This window comes from Sciurus vulgaris (genome assembly GCF_902686455.1).
Source record: "Sciurus vulgaris genome assembly, chromosome: 10".
Classification (NCBI taxonomy): Eukaryota; Metazoa; Chordata; class Mammalia; order Rodentia; family Sciuridae; genus Sciurus; species Sciurus vulgaris.
Window position 1 is genome coordinate 103,292,766 of NC_136470.1, and position 20,576 is coordinate 103,313,341.

Below are 20,576 nucleotides of genomic sequence, written 5' to 3' on the forward strand. Positions count from 1 at the left end.
TATGATGAACATAATATTCCTTTAATATACCTTTCTTTTGCATATTTTAAAACTATAATTAAGTGGAACCAACTATTTATCTGGAGCTCCTTTTTTCCTGAACACTGTACTTTTGTGATTTATCTGTGATGTTACATATAGGTCAAATTCATCCGTTTTTATTGCTTTATAAAACACCATTATATGAAAATAGCACAATTAATTTATTTCCCTACTGATGAAAATATTGGTTACTTTAAATTTTTTATTACTATGAAGAATACCACAGTGAACATTGTTTGTAACCCATATGTACCTGTACATAAATTTTACAATGCACATATCTCACATTTTTCAGCTTGATTGGATATTATTGTTACTCTCTAAAATAATTGTTATAGTTTTACTCCTACCAGCTGTGTATAAAAGTTATAATATTCACACCTGACTCTTTTAAATTTTATGCAACTTTTAAAATTTTTGTTAATATTATGGAATTAAATTACATTTTGTTATTTTAATTTAAAATTCCCTAATTACAAGAGAGGATTGCATATCTTTTCCATTTATTGCTGTTTGGATTTTCTAAGTGTTATGCAGATTTCCCTATTGTTTTGATTAGAATTACTTATATTTTTCTTACTGATTGATGGAAATTCTTTATAGGTTATTAGATGCTGATTTTTAGAATATCCCTTTTTACTATAAAAAATAATATAACCCCACCAGGGAAAATTGGAAAAAGTAGAAAAGAAAAAAAGCCACCAATAATTCCACTTTTCCTAACCAAAATGATTCAATATTTATAGCTAGTCTTTTTTTTTTCCTTCATGGCAGTTTTACATAATTGTAATTAGAGTGTGAATATAACTTATGTTCTATTTTTTCAATTGTCATATTGAACTGTTTTGATGCTACTATATGGCATGTATAGCTATCGTTTAAAATACATGAATATCATTGAGTTTACCTGTCACTTCCTTGTTGTTGGACACTCAAGTTACTTTTTATTTTTCTATTTTATGAATAGCATTATGAAGAAATACTCAAATGTCTAAAACATTTTCATATTTTAAATTATGTTCTTAGAAGGGATCCACAGAAGTTTGGTTATGGGACAATGAGAATATATATATTCTATATATATATATATATATAATTTTTTTTTTTAAAAGCAAAATGCATAAGAAAAAGTGTTAATCAGTGCTGGCAATCTAAAGAAAACAGGGTTCCAAAAAACTCAAGGGAGCCCAGCAGATGTCTGGAGTGTCAGTTCATCTTACTGGGCAGAGAGAAAACTAAAATCTTTGACATCTTCAGTCACTTTTTGATCCAAAGCACCATTTACTATAGACATTTTCTTTCCTGCTTTTGCAACAATTTAGCCTTGAAAAAGAATTTCTCAGTACTACAGCATAATGCTTCTAAGGTTAATAAGTATGAATGAATTTTTACTCATCTGTAAACACTGATAAAGGAGAGTGGTTAGTTAATTTCAGGTCATGAAATTGGATATACAAGTAGAGGGAGTATATGTAGGGAAATATGCTTCCTGGAGTATTAGCTGACAGTCTTAGAGAACATGGGGCATCTCAGCACTCCTTGGTAGGGTTTTTATGTTTATATGATTTACTTTTTGGCATTGGGGTAGAATGAAAGGTTCAGATTATCCTGTATGAAAAAACATTTATTTGGAAATATGTAATACATGTAGTCCTGAATTTACGATCTAGCTATATTCCAAAAGTTCCTTTACAAGTCAGTTAATTAGAACTCAGAAAGCGTTTTCCCTTAGAAGTAATATTGTAAATGGTGCTGTGGTTTCCAGATGGACACATAAAAGCCCATTTAATCTGTCATATATCTCAAAGCATAGCCCTGGTTTCAAGTCTAGCTTGGAAACAGTCTATGTGGATGATCTTGGGCACTTAAGTTACTTAAATTCCTAGTCTGTAAGATGAAGAAAGGATTTTTGTGAGGATTACCTGAGATAATGTATGTGAAAATGCTTTATGAATTATAAAATGACATATGCAAGAAGCACATATAGTGGTTTTCCCACAAAACAAACAACTATGAATGGGCAGAATATGGTATATCACTACAACTTCAGAGTGGAGAACATACAGCCCACGATGTGATCTGTTGGGGTGGAGCAGGCATATTTTAGACTGTTTATGTCTATTGTGTCTTCCCTATTCTAATTTTAATTTTTTTGAGTCACATTGCACTGAAATGCCTATGTAACTTGAAAAACATGTATGCATACACACAACATATACACTTACGTGATGGATATACTCACGATATTTTTAAAAACATTGTTTCATCAGAACAGTTTGAAACTGACTAGTCTGCTGATATCTTCATCCAGCAAAGAACAAAGACCCTGGTTATGAAAGGTGATAGGTGTTATACAAGTTAACAGTTTATATGATTTTTTTATTTATCACATTATTTCTATGCAAAATGTACCTCATATAAATCTAGTTTTGACAATGCAGTGTTTTTTAACATCCTTACTCAGGCCCTATGGGTGGGATAGTGAGTCCTAGCCTGGGTGTTGGGAAGTTGTGTGTGTGTGTGTGTGTGTGTAGATGTTTTGAGAATAGACAGGATTGTATAACTTGCTACATAGGCCTGAAAAATAATGAGAAGATAAGATAATTTCTCTAACTGGATCTGTCATCATTCACTATTTTTTTCCTGGAAGTTTAGGGTTGGCTAGGGACTTGTATGCTTTCCCTTCTAAAGTTTAAGCATTGACAGGTTGAATGTGTCTTGCAGATGACTCCTAAGGATGAGACTGTGAGGATAAAGAGAACTGTAGCAGCTGTTCTTAGTAGCTACTGACTTTAGACTCCTGAATTTGGAAAAGTATACAATTAAAAAAACTATTAATCAAAGCAGTGTGTTGCACACTGTCAAAGGGCCTCATTGTTATTTCATGTAAGTCAACTTTCTGGGCTGGGACCCAGCATGGCTAAGTGGGTGTTGAGATACTTGCTGGATAGATTTAATGATACAAAATTAATGCAATGAAGAAGATTTATGCCAATTATTTCTGGAACAAAAGACCAATGAAATACTTTAATTTTATCAGACACATTCATTTTGGCAGTGGATACTTAAGAATTTTATGTGAAAAGGTAAGCTGTGCCTTGGGATCTGAAAGAGAATGGGCATCTAGTCGTGAGGGTTCTATGATATGGAAAACAGCAGGATGGAGGTGAATTATAACAGGTTTGACATAAATGAGCAAGTCTAAATAAGTTTTGAAAGCAGTGGCCCATTCAGTTATTTCTTTTATTTTTCATATTTTTCTCGACTCTGCAAAATAATAAGAAACAAAAGAAAAATCTGCTGAATGCCTAGTCATAGTTTATTGGAGCAGGAAAATAAGCCATTCCGAACCATTCTCTGATTTGCTGTGAGTGGCAGAATCATTCACCGTGGTGAATCATAGCAGGGAGAACCATTTGGAGTGATTATTTTCTGATGTTAAATTGCAAATGGCACAAGTGGAGTCAACAAAGGTATGAATTATTTTAAAAAATCTTTTTAAAAATTCTGTTATTGAAAATGGCTATTTATAGGACCAGCTTATGACTTCATTTTACCAGCTTATAACTTTATTTCATAATAGCCAAGCCTTAAGAACACTTCTCTTTGTTTTTACATTTAGCTAGTTAAAAGCTTTCCTAGTTAATATTTCTTTATGTCAAAATAGTGTCATGATCCTAGAAGCTGTATGATATTATAATGGTGGGATAATTTTGGTTCAGTTGGTTAGGTTGAAGAGCAGATCTGTGTTTCTTGACTCTTGCTTTGGTGAATAAGGAACCTGTTGGCTATTCAACAAAGAACATAACTGAGGTATTAGCTCTATCTGGGTGAAACTTATTGATGAAATGCAAATACTTTGTCATTAATATAATAGAAGGCATTATAATCCATGATGGTATAGATAATATACTTGATGTTTTAGATGAAATATTATCTACCTTTAGTAACTGGTGTCATGTTTTGGTTGAAGAGCTGTGGGTTACCTGGCTCTTTAAGGCAGATCTCTGGTATTCAAACTGTTGAGGTAAAAAGATATTCTGCACTCTAGTGTCTGCTTAGTGAGAACACTTCATTTTAAGAGGGTGGAGTGAAATGCTTCTATTTAAACTTAGGAGGAATATGAAGGTGGAGGTGGGGTGTGTACGTTCCACAGAATGCTCCTTTTTTCGATGATTGGGGCACTATGGTTGGCCTGTTTTTATTGGCCTTAAAAAATATTCGTGACAATGAAACTGGTTGGTTCTTAAGGGGAAGGAAGATGGAGATTCAGAAGAGGAAAATCCTCTTGCTATCCCTAATACTTGATACCCTGACTGCACACAGAGGGCACTAAATGTCTACTCTACAAGTAACTGAATACATATTTAAGGTAGGGCCTCCAGCATTTCAGGCCTGAGAGAGTCAATGGGGAAGATAATTATATAGGCACCCCTTATGCTGTGTTCAATTTTTAGCCCCTTTATTAATTGTTGTGGTGTAACAAAGTTTTTCCCAAATTTGGCAACTTAATAACAAATATTTGTTGTCTCTTCTAGTTTCTCAGGAATCTGGGAATTTGTGTTGCAGGGTAGTGTCTCACGAGGTTGCAGTCCCAGATATTGTGTGGGCCAGCAGGCATCTGAAGCCTGGGGAACATCTGTTTCCAATGTCATTCACGTGAGGCTGTGAGGAGGAGTCCTCGGTTCCTTACCTCATGAGCATCTCTGTAGGACTCTCATGATATGACAACTGGCTTCCCCCAGGGGAAATGAAGGAGATGGGCTTTTTATGACCTTGTCTCTGAATCACATACTGTCACTTTTTATTCTCCTTGTTAGAATGGAGTCACTGAGTCCAGCCCAGTCTCAGTGGGTGGGGATCACACAGGGTGTGACTACCAGGCAGTGGGGCTCACTGGAGCCACCTTAGAGTCTGGCTACCACAGTCCCTTTCACTAGTTTTGTTTAGTTATCTTTTTTTTTTTTTTTTTGTAAACAAATGGGATACATGTTGTTTCTCTGTACATGGCGTAAAGGCGTACCATTTGTGTAATCATAAATTTACATAGAGTAATGTTGTTTGATTCATTCTGTTATTTTTTCCCTTCCCCCCACCCCTCCCACCCCTCTTTACCCTCTATACAGTACTTCCTTCCTCCATTCTTGCCCTCCTCCCTAACCCTAACTCTAACCCTAACACTAACCCTTCCCTCCCCCCCATTATGTGTCATCCTCCACTTATTAGCGATATCATTCGTCCTTTGGCTTTTTGAGATTGGCTTATCTCACTTAGCATGATATTCTCCAATTTCATCCATTTGCCTGCAAATGCCATAATTTTATCATTCTTTATGGCTGAGTAATATTCCATTGTATATATATACCACAGCTTCTTTATCCACTCATCAATTGAAGGGCATCTAGGTTGGTTCCACAGTCTGGCTATTGTGAATTGAGAAGCTATGAACATTGATGTGGCTGTATCTCTGTAGTATGCTGATTTTAAGTCCTTTGGGTATAGGCCAAGGAGTGGGATAGCTGGGTCAAATGGAGGGTCCATTCCGAGTTTTCTAAGGAATCTTCACACTGCTTTCCAGAGTGGCTGCACTAATTTGCAGCCCCACCAGCAATGTATGAGTGTACCTTTCTCCCCACATCCTCGCCAACACCTGTTGTTGCTCGTATTCTTGATAATCGCCATTCTAATTGGGGTGAGATGGAATCTTAGGGTGGTTTTGATTTGCATTTCTCTTATTACTAGAGATGTTGAACATTTTTCCATATGTTTGTTGATTGCTTGTAGATCTTCTTCTGTGAAGTGTCTATTCATTTCCTTAGCCCATTTGTCGACTGGATTATTTGAATTCTTGGAGTAGAGTTTTTTGAGTTCTTTATAGATTCTGGAGATTAGTGCTCTATCTGAAGTATGATTGGCAAAGATATTCTCCCACTCTGTAGGCTCTTTCTTTGCATTGCTGATAGTTTCCTTTGCTGAGAGAAAGCTTTTTAGTTTGAATCTATCCCAGTGGTTGATTCTAGCTTTTATTTCTTGTGCTATGGGAGTCCTGTTAAGGAAGTCTGATCCTAGACCAACAAGGTGAAGATTTGGAACTACTTTTTCTTCTATAATCTGCAGGGTCTCTGGTCTGATTCCGAGGTCCTTAATCCATTTTGAGTTTAGTTTCGTGCATGGTGAGAGATATGGGTTTAGTTTCATTCTGTTGCATATGGATTTCCAATTCTCCCAGCACCATTTGTTGAAGAGGCTATCTTTTCTCCATTGCATATTTTTGGCACCTTTGGTTTAGTTATCTTTTGACTCATGAGATTATGGCTATCTGCTTAGGCCATTTCATTTTAGAAACTTCGGTTCACTTTTAATTCACCTTCAACAAAGTCATTTGAGGATTTTTTTCCTAGTCCCAAACTAGTAGATGTGAAGGGTCTTATTTGAAACCTCACTACCATCACCACCATCCACTGGCTGTGAGCCCCAAGTCAGCCTTTGGAGCAAGTAAAATCATTCAGCTGAATTACTTGAAATTAATGTGTTGGCTTCAGTCCAGTTCCCACTGGATACGTGTCCTCTTCATAGGAATAAGTGTTGGTAGTTTTAACCGACCACCTGAGCAAGGTGACACAGGGAAAAGGTTGTTTTACATGGCATTTTCAACCTGGGACCTGGTCACTTTTAGGAAGGGAGTTTAAAGTACTTGTCATTTCACTAACCCAAAGCAATCTTACCTCTAATACTCATTTTCCCCAATACAAAAGATACTTGCTATAAGTAAATTGAGTCAAAATATAAAATGAAAAAGTACATATAATTTAGGCTATTGAAGTTCATGACTCAGTTCCTGCTTTTATTTTATTTTAAAAAAGTCTGCTGTCTTCAGAAGTCTTTCTGGAACCACTAAAATTAAAATGCCCATCAGCCAGGGTGAAGATAATGGCTGTATAGTTGGGAAGAGATGAGTGATAAATTGTTTTCATACATTGTGTCCTAACGGGTCCAGAGGTATGTTTAAGGAGTCCAGGATCAGATATCCTGGAAATGGGGGGTCATATTAAGGAATTGTGCTTTTGTTCTTTAATGATAATCTTGGGAGCAGATTTAACTGGGGAAAGGTAGAGATAACCAGAGGAAAACTATATCTCAGAAACTTGGGGAACACTTTCTTAGGAAATAGACAAGGTCAAGAAGGGCATTAAGAATATTCAGGCCTTCTGCCCCAAATTCTAAGACTTGATTTCTTTTTGTGCTTTTGTATTTACAGTGCAGTCATTTTCCATTGTTAGAGCTCTGTTTGGATGAAAGCTTCATTCTTTTGTAACAGAAGTGTAAATTAAGTCTACGTCATAGACACTTATTTGGGGGTCTTGCTTATAGTTTTATTTCCACCTCCATTTTCCACTGTTGGGCAGTTAATCGTTTCCTTTTCCGTCTTCTTAGAATATCTTGCCAAAATTCCAGTACAATAATCATCACATTTTTATTTGTGCTTTCCTTCTCCATTCCTCCACAAACGCAAGATTGTGAAATCTTTGAGGGGAAGAACTGAACTTTACTGGTCATGTATTCCCTAATCCTTAGCAGAGTGCCTGGCACATACTAGGCATGAGTAATGATGTTCAGTGAATGAATTAAGGAATGAAGAAAGAAGGAACGAGTGGGCAGGCTGTTGCTTGTATTTCATCACCCAACCTCTGAGTTATATTTCTGGGTCCCTAAAAGAAAATTTAGACACTTTGGAATTGGTCAGATGCATCTGTTACTAATATAAGTGATATAAAAATCATCATATTTCTTCTGGTAAACTTATTTAGAAGTAAAAGGTCTGGCCACCTGCATTAGCAGCTCAGAAAAGAAGTTTAGATTGGCATTTAGATTAGCTGGCTCTGGTATTCAGTGACTTTTGCATACTTGTTCAAGGGCACTGGAGTCAACCAATGTTTATTTTTGGATTCCCCATTGCTCTTGGGATCACTGCTGTGAAGAATGGTACCTCCCCTTCATTACCTCCTTCACCTTGTATGTTTTCCTGGTCCAGAGAGTCCTGCAGTCCAGATTTGCCCTGTCTAGCTACTCCTTGGTGCCCTGTTATTTTTAGCACGTGAACCACAGCAGCAGTTGGGAACTCTGAGGTAGCTTGCACAGGGCAAGTTTTAGTGAAGTTGAAACAGTAGGTTTAGGAATAGCATATGTCTCTAGTTTTTGTGTCTTTGCATTATCTTATGGTACATAGTATGTTTAGGACATTAATCTGTGATGTGCTGATCTGTCACAGTGAAACTTGCATTAGGGACCTTTGCCTGGTTTTGGATGCCTTTGCTGAATTTTAGAGTGAAACTAAAGAAATTCGGAAGAAAGGAACATTAAAAATGATTGATGTCATTGTCCTGTGAAAAAAATATTAAAAAACACAGTTAAAACTTTTTAACTGGAATAACAGAAGGCTATTAGGGAAGACTAAAGAGATTGGAAGGTGTGATTGATGTTATATTGGTTAAGGGAGACTAATTACTATTATAAACATATCTCAACATGTATTTATTTTTCTTTCATGTAACAGTCCATTGTAGGGACCGGGGTTGTGGCTCTGTGGTAGAGTGCTTTCCTGGCATGTGTGAGGCCCTGGGGTTTGATCCTCAGCACCACATATAAACAAACAAACAAACAAATAAATAAAACCTTATTATTATTATTTTTTAAAGTCCTTTGTAGACCCCAGTCAGTGGTGTGTGGTGAGGTTTTCTTCTGTCATTTTCAAGGACCCAGGCTACTGGTGGCTTTCTCAACTTTATTTTATGGCTTCCATTATCATCTTGGGGGTCCATATCCTGCCAGCAGATGTGGAAGCAACATGAAAGATCATGTGCTGAGATTTTTATGGATCAGGCTAGGAAGTAGAACATACTTCTACTCAGATTCCAGTGTATGTAGCCATGTGACTGGTTTTCACCTAAATGCAAGGACATCCGTCCCCCACTCCCCAAATTATATGTTGAAGTTCTAACTCTCACTACCTCAGAATGTGATCAGATTTGGCAGTAGGGCCTTTCGAGAGGCAATTAAATCAAAATGAGACCAATTTGACTATATTTATAAGAAAAGGAGATTAGGACACTGAGGGAGGTATCAGGAGCAAGTGAGCCCAGAGGAAGGACTGTGTAAAGCCACAGTGAGAAGGTGGCCATGTGCCGGCCAGGGAGAGAGTCCTCAGAAGAAACCAAACTTGTCTTGGTTGTGGACTTCTAGAATCCATAATTGTGAGAACAGAATTTCTGTTGTTGAAGCTATACAGTCTTTCAGTTGAAGCTAACAGGTATTTTGTTATGGAGGTTCTAGCAAACTAATACATGTAGCCTAGATGTTAAGCCAGGACAAAGTAGAAACTGACTTGCTGATTAGCTAAGAGTCTTTGCTACAATGTAGTAAAAGTGCTATTTACTTTTTGAGGCTCATTTATTTATCCATCCAATATTTGTTGAGTGTTCCTCTAGGCACTTGGGGTACAGTGACAAAATAGACAAAAATCTCTGTCCTACAGGCATAGCTTAGGTTTCAACAGCTACTATTTTGATGAGTGCAAATCCTTTTTTGCATTTTATTTTATTATATCCTTAATGCCTCAAAAATGCCTGGCACATAGGAGACCTTTGATATTTGTTTGATGATGATTGAATGAAATATCATGGAATTAAATTTTAGGGAAAAATATAAGGAAAGATTTCTCAACTATGAGAGAGTAAACAGACAAAGAACAGAATTTCTTTTCTTTCTTTTTTTGTATTAAAAAAAAAAAAAAGTGCTCCATAGCTGGTCTTGTTCTTTACCTTCTGAGGTCATTTCAGTCATTTAATTTTAAACCTTGTTTTCTACAAAATATTCCAGGTTCAAAGTTCATATTGCACACAAAACACTAATGATAGAGTATCTGCATCTGAAAATTTCTTGGTTTCCCATTGACTTAGTTATAGTCATGGAAGTTGAGAGTGGCTGGGCACTTAGACATTTAAACCCATACTCTGGTTTTAAATATCTGGAGAAGCAGAAAAGTGGGCAACAAAAAGCCCTAGGCTTGCAGAACTTTCATGTAATAGACCAAATCTTTAAATTCTATCTTGGGGTGACTCAACCAGCACTTTCTCCTACACTAACCACTTTCCTCCTTGCATTAAAAGGGGAACTGAGTGGTGATCAAGGGTACCAGTTCTGAACCAGGCTCTCTGTGCTTGGATCCTGGCTCAACCCTAACTAGCCCTGTGACCTTGGTAAGCTCTCTGGGCCTCTGTTTCCTCCTATATAATAGGAATAAGAAAAATATTCACCTCATACAGTTTTAAAAATGCCTTTAGAAGTTAACGTGTAAAGAACTTTGAACATTCACTGGTACCTAGTAACTATTCAATAAATGTTAGTCATTATTATAAATTGTTGCTATTTCAATATTAAAACAACTTGTTAAAGGATTTTCAGGTTTCTTTTGTAAGTGTAAGAATTCTGGTAAGTTTTCTAATATTTATTGACAAAAAAATTGGGATATTGAAAGTTTTCATTATTAAAGAACTAATCATAAATCCTAACTATATATTTTTTCCAAATATTTTTAAATTGAGGTATAGTTGATGTACTATACAAGTCACACTTAAGTATAAAATTTAGTATTTTTTAGTACATTTGCAGAGTTGAACAACTGTCACCACTATCCGCTTCCAAAACATTTTTATCTTCCAAAAAGAAACCTCCTATCCATCAACAGCTACCTTCTATTTTCCTGTCCCCCACCCCCCAATTCCAGATCCTGGAAACCACTAATCTACTTTCTGTCTCAATGGATTTGCCTGTTCTAGAATTTCAATAAATGAGATCACTCATTATGTGGTCTTTTAGATCTGGCTTCTTTTACTTAGCTAAATGCTTTCAAGGTTCATCTATATTCTGACATGTACCAGATCTTCATTCCATTTTATGACTGAGGAATTTTCCATTGCATAGATGTACCACATCTTGTTTAGCCATCCATCTATTGAGGGACTTTAGGGTTGCTTCCATTTCACTACCTTGAATAATGCTGCTGTGAATTTATTTTATTTTATTTTTTATTTATTTATTTAAATAGTGCTGGGGATCGAACCCAGGGCCTTGTGCTTACAAGGCAAGCACTCTACCGACTGAGCTATCTCCCCAGCCCTGCTGTGAATATTTGTGAACAAGTTTTGTGTGGGCATATTTTCAGTTCTCTTGGCTATGTACCTAGAATTGATAGTCATATACTAACTCTATGTTTAACTTTTAGAAAAACTTCAAGAAAAACTTCTTTTCAAAGTGACTTCACTATTCCCAAATATTTAATTGATCCTCATATTTGAGGATCAATCTGATTTGATGATGTGATCTGATTTAACTGAAAAAGAAAGAGGAGTCATTTGAACTCAGTATTCATAGTAAAAATTGCAGGTGTGCACAAACATTCTGAGAGCCCTCTATCTCAGCTACTCTGAGGAATGCTGCATAAACCAAGATTCATGAAACATAGTTTCTGATTCTGAAGAGTTGATGGGAATTTTTAGCATTTCAGAGTTGACTTTTTTTTTTTAAGTATGGGTGTTTATTTTCCTCTTCTATTATTTGCCTTCTCTTTGGGCTGCCACTGTTGAATGTTGAGGGGGACTCTTAATGGGGTACTAGATGTGCTAAGATCAAGAGGGTGAAATGGACAGGACATGATGAGGTAGACATTGGAGAGGAAGCCAAGATACACAGGACCAAGAAACTCCTATATCGGCAGGTGATTTTGGTGCAATCGATTGTCAGCTAGTTAAATGACTGACAGTGGCTGGCCTTCCTCCTCATCGTAGACATAAAAGAAAAAGTATCTTTCATTTATAAAGCCTTTATTTGTTTTCCATGCCAGAAATCTGGTGGAAACTTTCATTTTCACAGAATCACCCCCCCTTGTTTTGATTCCAATCTATGCAGTCATAAAATTTTGTGAGCTGTGGTGCATATTGTGTATATAATTGTATCTGCAGATCTCTGGTTGAAGAAGCAAGCTTCCAAGGATTTTGTTCTGCTACTGCCTACTGGAATGTGTATTTTGTGAGCGCAAGCAGATGGCACTTTTCTAGGTAGATGGCGGAAATTTACCAGGTCTCGTCTCCAGTACCTTGCCTTGGCATAGCCTGGTTCTGCTCCTTCACTAGGAGGTCTGATATTCACACTCTGCCAACAGCTTCCAACCACCCTTTCACTTCTTCATTGAAATAGGTGACAATTATGTTTTCATCTTGGAGCAAAAGTTTGTTTACCTCCTGTGAGAAACAGCTGTGGAAAGTAGGCAAATATGTTTGTGGAAAGTAAAATAAGCCTTTAACAGTCCCATGTGAGATTCCCCCCCACCGCCAGGAGCCTGTCAAGGTGGAAGTGAGTTAAGTACAGGATGTGAATGGGCGTCGTGGCCTGAAAAAAGACCCAGTCATGACAACTCTGAATTTATTGGTTTCGTTTAATATTTCCTTCTCTGCCTACCAGACAAATGGTAGTAAATTTTTACAGTTCTCTCTTCAATTCCAGTTGTCCTCTCCGCCCTACTCAAATCCTCCTTCCCATCCTTCCATATCTATCTTAATTCAGCTCCCCCTTCCTATTGCCCCCTCATTTTTCCAACCTGCACAGATTTCCCTTCTTTCCTGATAGACTTACTGTCAGAATGGCGAGGGTTAAATTGTAGTTGCTTTTTAATAGATTGCTATGCCTGCCTACCAGACTGCAAGCTCTGTTAAGGAAAAAGCTGTTTCTTACACAAGTTTTGAATCTGCTTTGGGACAGTCCCCCAACCCACAGGGTTTCTTCATAAATAAGTCTATGCAGGTTAAGGTAACTGCACAGAAGCTATTGATTCTCACAAGAACTCTTATTTCAGGAAAATTGTGCTGGAAACCTTCGATTTTTTTCTGAACTTTTAGGCTTTATTTGACCTTAAAAATGACATATAATCTTTTCCTTGTTCTCCCTTCCCCAGTGAGTTGGGCCTCAAGCCAATGAAGAATAGGGGACACATGGAAGATCCTGGACAGGCCAGGACACAGGGGGAGGGTGGCCATCCTCTAGAGTGACTGAATGGAGTTCACACCTGCTGCTTCATGACTAGGGTTTCAAAGCTTTCAGAACTGGTGTATGCAAAGCTTGTCTTTTGATATCAGGAGAAGTTTCCGTGGATTTAAATTGTGTTGTAATCAGATTTAAGCCCAGGAAGTTTTCTTTTGCTGTGCTTACAATGAAACTATCTCTCTTTAATGCTGTTTGGTCACCTAAAAATAAACAACCATGTCCAATTTTCTTGGTTGTTCCTGATTCCTTTTCCAAGTAGTAAGGGGAGGTTATAAGCAGGCAGATATCAGGTTTATTTATTTATGGCTCAATTATGGATGACCTACATTATTAAAGCCTCAGTTGCTACATTTGTAAAATGGAAATAATAACATCTACTTCTTACAGGTAGAGTGAGAATCAGAAGCCTTGACTTATGAAAACCCCCTATAATAGAGCATGTGATAAGCAGCAACTAATTAATAATACTCCTCTCTCTTCTCCTTTCCTTTGGTCTGAATGTTGGAGATTGTCAGTACGCAAGTGAGAGTCCTCCAGCAAGTAAAAGCACGGGCCATATCTCTATGCACATCACATGTCTTCAGTAAGAGGGGACACTTTTCTACTGTTCTTTTTCATTTAACTGTAGTATGGCTTGAAAATGATGAAACTACCTACCTGAATTAGGTTCAAACAAGGAAGATGATACAGGGGGTTTATTCCTTTCTGCAAAGGGGATAATTAAGATTTTAAGACCCATTTAGTTTCTAAAGCTTGTATTCTAGGGAAGCAAAAATGCTTGACCTTTGCTGTAGCCATTAATTGTACCTTGAGGAATTATATAAGGACAAACAAGTATGACTGCTGCTTTTCTTTACTTTGTAGGCAGGAGATTAGGGGAACAAGAGGAAAACAGACCACTGTGAAACAATCTGGCTGTGTCTCCTTGTACATAGCTTCTTCCTGAATTAAGTGAACGAAGAAAAAGATGGAATTCTAAAAATGACTTCAGATTAGATTTCTATTTCACAATACTTTATGAGGGTTTTATTTTTTGGTATGTAGATATCATTAGTTAGTAGTTGATTTAGGACTTGAATGAGGTCTGGCTCCTTATTTTTTCTTTTTCCATTTGATAATGAAACTTTCAGGGGAAATAAAAATGGGAAAAAAGAATAAATATAAGTGATATTTTTTCTTTTTTCTAAAAGGAAAAAAATGAGATGATGAAATTGGGTTGGAGAGGCTTTTCATACATTGATATTGACCTCTCAGTCACAGAAAATAGTGAATGAAGAGTGGGCAAGCCCCAAAGGAAAAGGATGCTGAATCCATGGGCTCGTTTGGGTTGTGCATCAGAGCTGTTGCTGTCACCCAGAGAGACAGTGACATGAGCACACGGAGAATGAGTATCTTGCCTTCCAAATCCACCCTCCCTGTAGGGCACATTTCTCTCTCATAGCATAGGAAGCCGGAGCACCCTGTGGCAGAGCCAGGCAGCGGGGCAAACAGGAGAGAAGAGCCTGCACCAAACACACTGGCACATGCGTCGTCATTAGAGAGGGGCCCGGCATTTCCTAACAGGAGGAAGGAGGTGGGAGGTGCTAGAAATGGCATTCTGGGGTTCCAGGCCTATAACAGGGGCTCGATAGTGAGTCTGAATCTTTATGAAGGGAAAACCTAAGTTCTCAATGGACAGAAAGAGAAGGGAAAAAATGAGCTAACTCTCATTAAGCAGCTACTGGGCCAACTGCCTTCTGGTCATCTCATTTGATCTCCGTAGCCACCTGCGAGGTACATTTTATGAGTTTTCTAGGACTGCCATAACAGACTACAAACTTGATGGATTAAAACAGCAGAGATTTATTCTTTCACAGTTATGTAGGCGAGAAGTCCAAAATGGAGGGTGTTCACAGGATCCATTGACTGTAGGAGGCTCTGGGGTGGAATTTGTTCCATGCCTCTCTCTCAACTTCTGGTGGCTGCTGGTATTCCATGGCTTGGGACTGTGTGACTTGTGTTTCTGCCTCTGCCTTTACATAGTGCTGAAGTTCGGACATTCATCCACTCCAGAACTTGTGTTGGGAGGGAGGGCCAATAAGAAGTGAGGGCTCCACTCTCCTGTGTGTGATTAATGCCTTAAAAGAGTCTTTGAGAATGTGCACACTCTCTGACCTTCTGCCTTCTGCTATGCGGGCACTCACCCTTCCATCCTTTGGGTGGACACAGCATGCAAAGTGCTATACTGTAGGAAGAGAATGTCCTCAGTAGATACTAAACCTGTTGGCTCCTGGTCTTGGACGTCTTAACCTCCAGAACTGTAAGCCAATAAATTTCTGTGCTTTATAAATTTCCTACTCTCAGGTATTCAGAAATAGCAGCACAAAACAGATTAAGACACATGAACAACCCCTTTGTGTCCCTTGGTTTCAGATTTCCTTCTCATTTCTTTAGCAACACTGCTCTTTCCACTGACGATATGTGTTTTAAAATAGGCCCATAAATTCAGGATGAGCTAATCTTGAGACCCTTAATTACATAAGGAAATATCTTGTTTCCAAATAAGGTCATATTTACGGGTATGGGGTATTTTTAAATACATGGACGTATTTTTTGAGGGTAGGGTGGGGGACACTCTTTAACCCACTGCAATGAGGAAATAGGGTTGTTAAATAACTTCCCAAGGTTAGAGAGTAGCAGAGGTAGAATTTGAACCCAGAGATTAGTTTGCCTCCATATCCATGCTGGTTCTTATCAGAACATGACTACCATTTGTCCATACACATTCTGTATGTGCATCATGACCATCTTTGAGAATATAGAACCTTCAACAAGAGGATGGCTATCTTTATTTTTATCCTTTAAAAAAGATTTACACTGTTGTGGAACAAACTGAACAGTGATTTGTATTTCATAATTAATGCAGTTGAATTCATGTTCTTTTGCTATCTCTGATAGTTCCAAGGACTCCTTTAGGATTTGGATATAGGATATATCAGTGTGGAGATAGGACGCACCAATTTGAAAAGTTTAGTTAAAAACAAACTAAACCTTTTACAATGAACCTAGATTGGATTTATACTATTTTCCCTTTTCTTTTAAATTTGGAGATGGGCCGGATGTGGTGGCATACACCTGTAATCCCAGCAGCTTATGAGGCTGAGGCAGGAGGATCACAAGTTCAAAACCAGCCTCAGCAAAAGCGAGGTGCTAAGCAACTCAGTGAGACCCTGTCTCTAAATAAAATACAAAATAGGGCTGGGGACGTGATTCAGTGATGGAGTGCCCTGAGTTCAATCCCTGGTACTAAAAAAAAAAAAAAAAAAAAAAAAAAAAAAAAAAAATTGGAGGTGGGGTAATAGAATACCTAATAGCTAGACTGTAGTTACTTAAGTCTTGTATTGTTTGGATATTGTCCAGCACACCATCAGTAAAGCTCCATCCACCTTTCCATAGAAGGCACAGCAGAAACAAACTCCGTGGGCCTGCCACCATCTGCTGTGTGCACTGGTCAGGTCACTCACTCCTTCAGGTCCTCATTTCTTCTTATTCAGGTGTGATGCAGGTGATTTTATCATTGTTCTCTATCCACTGACAATATGTGTTTTTAGACAGCCCCTTCCACCTGGAGCATACTTGAACATTTGTAGGAAACTATATTTTACTGCCATGTTGTAAATTCATTGATACATTTTCAGGGAATATGTTAAAATATTCAGGCATTTTATTCCTGTATTATTCTTACTTAAGGTAAATTGGTAAATGAATGGGGATGCCAAAAATGCAGAATATATGTAGTGAAATACAGCAAGGTACTTAGATATGAAATTTTAAAAATTAGAAATAAAAGCATCATTGCAATGATACATGTAGAAGTTAATATGAATCTATATTTTGGTAGGAAAATAAGTTGAATTCAACTAGAAATTCAATTATTGGTTCAATAGAATATCTTTTCCTTTAAAAAAATTGTTTCACTTAATTTATCTACAGTAATCCCTGCTCAACCTGTAACTTCCTTTATGTGAAACTTTACTTTTGAATGAAACTTTCACTTTGGTGAGAATTTTGATCTCTTCCTTTCTGTATAAAATCATTCCAATTGAAAGTAATTTTGAAAAGAGAAAACAGGAGATGGAGAAGAAATAATAAAAGCTATGATATGAAAATTAAAGCATAATCATATCATACTAAAATATTTGTTTTATATTTTAACAAGTGGATAAAATACAGGCAGGACATCTTAAGTAATTCTTTTTTTATAATCTCTCCTATATAAAGTTTAGTGACCTTGTAAAGAATAGATTATTAATAATAACCCCAGAATACTTATGTCTGAAATATTGGGTGGATGTAGCTTTTAGAATATTTTCCAACATAAGATCATTATATTTTGCAACTCATTCATTCATAAATACTTTTACAGTTTCTTTCTACAGTGATATTCCTTTTAAATTTTAAGTATAGAAAAAAGTCAGAATGCTTTCATTTTCATATCTATCCGGAGTTATTTTTAAATTGAAATTTAGTCAAATAATATGTTTTTAAATACAAAGTCAGATTATTCTTACTGCAAATTGTGAGGGTTTGCCTGCCTTTACAAGTCAGTAGGACAAGGCACAGAATAATGACTCATTTAGTGGCCAAAGCCAAGAATTGAATCCTACAATTTGGCTTCTTGCTACTTTCCCTCTCTACTTGATTTCCTCTCCTTCCCTTTCCTCTAAATTAAAGAAACGCACATTTTAGTATTCACAATTAGTTTTTTCTTTTTTTTTTTTTTTTCTCGAAAGCTACAGTTGAAAATGACCCTAATTTCAAAGGCTCCCTCTTGCCTTTTGGAAAATGGAGGCACATCCACGTGTGGTTCTCCACAGGTTCACATTATCACAGATTCCAAGTAGCCTCCATTGTCACTGGGCCCTAATGGCTTACACATGGCTTATTTGGTTTGGAGTGGCTTCAGTTTTCCAAAGACATGGTGGATTTGTACAAACAGATCATTAATGATAACCCCAGAACACTGATGTCTAGAAATATTGGGCGGATGCAGCAGTTAGGATATTTTTTTTTCCTGAGAGTTGTCTGTTCTTTAAAGGCAGGGCTGTCTGGTTGCCACCGGATTGAATGCTTCTGAAGATTAGCCTCTCATTGTTTGAATGTTTTCATAGCATTGTTGTCATAAAGCATCTTCATACCTCACAGCTGAGATCTTGACTTTTAGAATTAAAAGAAAAAAAAGTCAGGGGCTAATCATAACAATTAGCTAATGTGTCAACAATTAGCACTTTCCATCAACCTGCTCTAAAAGGAGACTCTTCTTATCCACTCGCAGACAAAAATGCAATGATGTAGTTAAGAAAAGCACTGAAATTGGCTCCTAGAGTCCCCTACCGTAGCCAACTAAATCCCCAGGGCATTGTTTACAGTGATTATTCTGCCATTATGATGTTATTGCATAGGCGGAGGGGGGAGTTCTCTGCTCAAAATAAGTCTGTTCTTTTTTTTTTTTTTTTTTTCCCCTAAAAGACAAAACAAAGCATTAAAAAGAAAACAATCCCTTTTTGGCTGCTTTTGGAAAAGTAGAACAAAAACTGCTGTGAAAGGTCAGCCAGTTACAGTACTGTAGTGTTTAACTGGTAAATATTTTAAAAAAGAGTATATTTAATATTTTACCATTTGGAAAATTTTCAACGTGTTTCAGGTCCAGCACAACTCAATCAATGTAAGATTTCAGAGGTCTCTTGTGGGGATTTCTTTACAATGGATACATTATATTCTGTGGCCATCTATACCACCGCTTGGTCGAAATATGTTTTAACATCTTTTATATAATCCTTCTAGTAATACAAGAACATTTATACTGCACCTTTTATAAAGAACCACACAGTACTTTACACAGGCCCATATATCTATGTAAATACCATGGGTTTGTCTTTAAAACAACCTTAAAACAACTTGTAAATCCCCAGTAGCATCTCAGAATTCTGAGGGTAGGAAAATTTTTAACTAAAACTGGGATTGCTTTTCAGGCAGTTCCCTAAGTTCTTGCAGGCTACTGTCAGAGGGTAGAGGACGCTGGGCCAATAGAGGTGTGCTGGCCAGGCTGAAGTGGGCAAGCCAGTGCCAAGGCCTCTCTCAGTGGGCAGGACGGCCCCAAGAGCAGTGCCCTGAATGGCAGCTAGGATGCTGCTCTAGAACAGCGAGTGGGGGGAAAAAAAAAGGGGAACTGAACTGTCCTGTGCCACCAACTCTTGGCAGGGTGGCTTGGGGGCTTGTGTGTGTTAGAGATGAGAAGGGAGCACACTTTGCCATCTGCGAGTGGAAACGGAGGCAGGCGTTGGGCTTCTGCAACCCATAGGAGCCAGGGAATCAGCTTTAGTTGGGACTTTCCAGTGGACCTGGGGAGCCAGCAGTGGGCTGCCCAGCTGAGGAAAGGTTACAACAATTTGTTTCTCTCTAGCACTTCAGGAAGCTGGTTGCTGTCAAGATGTCATGCATATTTGATAGAACTATGAAGCAGAACTACTTTTTTTTTCTTTTTAATTTTGTTTGCTTAATTTCTGCAAGAATAGTTCTCAACTTACATCCCTTCTAAAGCCTTGCTCCCTAAAGTGTGGTGCTTGGGCTGGCTGCATCAGTACCTGCTGCAAGCTTGTGAGTAATGCAGATTTTCAGGCTCTGTCTCAGGGCCACAGATCAGAACCAGCATTTTAGTAAGATCCCCAACTAGTTCTAAAGCACATGGCAGTTTGTGGATCACTTCTTTAAAAGAAGTCATAAAACAGCTTTGTTAATTTGTTTTCCAATTCATATGATCGATATGAATTTATTGAGGATGTTCACTGGAGGAAGATGTTACCTGCCCATGAAGGGTTCCCAGTGTAGTGATGAAGGCAGACATGCCAGAAAGAAGAGTGCGTGGAAGAGATGTGTTCAAAGTCCTGTGACTGCAGAGAAGGAGTGGGCCTGACTCTGCCTGAGGCTTCACGGAAGTTAAATTCAAGTGTTGGGTCTTTGTAGGGAGTGCAAATATATCTGAGAGAAAGGATAGGACACGTAGAGAAGAATTCAGCCACAGAAGCAAGAAATGCTCATCAGAGGAAAATAGCAAGGCAATTCCAGTATTCTCCTCATTACACAATTTTGGCTCTGATTTTTCTTGATAGCACTTACATAGCTAGACTTGTGTACTTCTGATTGCTTGTTTGACTATAGCAGGGTAAAGAGTCCAGTTATGCGGCATCTTGAAGGTTCTAAGTACTTAAGTCTCCAAATTAAGGGAGTTTTGTATAGGGAAATGCTATGATCTGATACATGGTTTTGAAAGCTCGCTTTGGCTGCTGCACAGAAAATGGATCTGGGAAGATGGGTTGTGTGCTCTTAGAGAATCCAGGCTCTTTGGGTTGTGATAATGGAAATTGACAGATATGGAAGAATTCACAACATACTTATGTACA

The 20,576-nt window shown here is 37.7% G+C and overlaps 1 protein-coding gene across 10 annotated transcripts in view; it reads left to right on the forward strand.

Annotated features, from left to right (window-relative positions):
- The window catches only part of MECOM (MDS1 and EVI1 complex locus), a 532,746-nt gene that overhangs the window by 95,211 nt on the left and 416,959 nt on the right, over window positions 1-20,576 (forward strand). The window lies entirely within an intron of this gene.